At 42.1% G+C, this 1,154-nt stretch overlaps 1 protein-coding gene across 1 annotated transcript in view; it reads left to right on the top strand.

Moving 5' to 3' along the window:
• Positions 1-1,154, top strand: part of SUSD1 (sushi domain containing 1) — a 125,616-nt gene that overhangs the window by 42,706 nt on the left and 81,756 nt on the right. The window lies entirely within an intron of this gene.

Here is a 1,154-nt window from a genome sequence, read left to right as displayed (position 1 = left end):
GAGACAGAGCCTCAAGCTATTCCCCTGGGTAGAGTGCTGTGGCATCACAGCTCACAGCAACCTCCAACTCCTGGGCTCAAGCGAGTTTCCTGCCTCTGCCTCCCAAGTAGCTGAGACTACAGGCGCCCGCCCCAATGCCCAGCTATTTTTTGGTTGCAGCTGTTGTTTGGTGGACCTGGGCTGGATTTGAACCTGCCACCTTAGGTGTATGTGGCTGGCGCCTTAGCCACTTGAGCCACAGGTGCCGAGCCAGGATATGGATTCTGATTATTATTATTTTTGTATTGTTATTGTACCAGAATTATTTTTTGAGCTTTTTTTCCAGAAAAAATACACATGTGGATTTTTAAAAATTCTAAAATGTCTGAAAATGACTTCTTTGAGCTTTAAAGTGAAGTATAGCTTGGCTGGCTCTGGAATGGTAACGTCATAACCTTTGTACAGCTTTCTACAAAATTTCCTTTGTCTTTTAGAGATCAGAGTTGTGGAGAAGAAATTTTATGTGAATTTTGTAATTCTAGGTTTGTCTCCCTCTATGCAACTGATTTTTTTTCTTTGAAAGGTACACATACACATTGATCGTTAAGAAGATAAATACTTTGTTAATTTGTTTTTAAAAGTTCAGGGATTTTACATATATTTCATTTACTATTAAGTTGTCAGTAATTGCTACAATTGTGTTATCTACTTGGAGTTAGGGATCTAAACTGACATGGGACAGGCAGTCCTTGGGTTACAAATGAGTTAAGTTCTGTAGGTTTATTCATAAGGTGAATTTTTATGTAAGTTGCAACAGGTACATTCACCAATTACCTATCATAGCCTCCATTTGTAGGTGTGAGTCCTATGTCAGTCAGATGTTTGTAACTCAGCGACAGCCTATAAAAGGTACCAGGACATTTTAATATTTAAAAGAACTCCGGTGGGGCGCAGTGACTCACGCCTGTAATTCTTGCCCCTGGGAGGGCAAGGTGGATGGATCGCTTGAGTTCAGGAGTTGGAGACCAACTTGAGTGAGAGACCCCATCTCTAAAACTAGCTGAGCACTGTGGCGGGCACCTGTGCAGTCCCAGTTACTCTAAGGCTGAGACAACCAGATCGCTTGAGCCCGAGAGTATGAGGTGTCTGTGAGTTATGACACCATGGTGCTCTAT

The sequence above is a fragment of the Otolemur garnettii genome, unplaced genomic scaffold, assembly GCF_000181295.1.
Source record: "Otolemur garnettii isolate 467f Iridium unplaced genomic scaffold, OtoGar3 scaffold00014, whole genome shotgun sequence".
NCBI lineage: Eukaryota > Metazoa > Chordata > Mammalia > Primates > Galagidae > Otolemur > Otolemur garnettii.
This window is presented reverse-complemented; position numbering and strand designations above follow the sequence as displayed.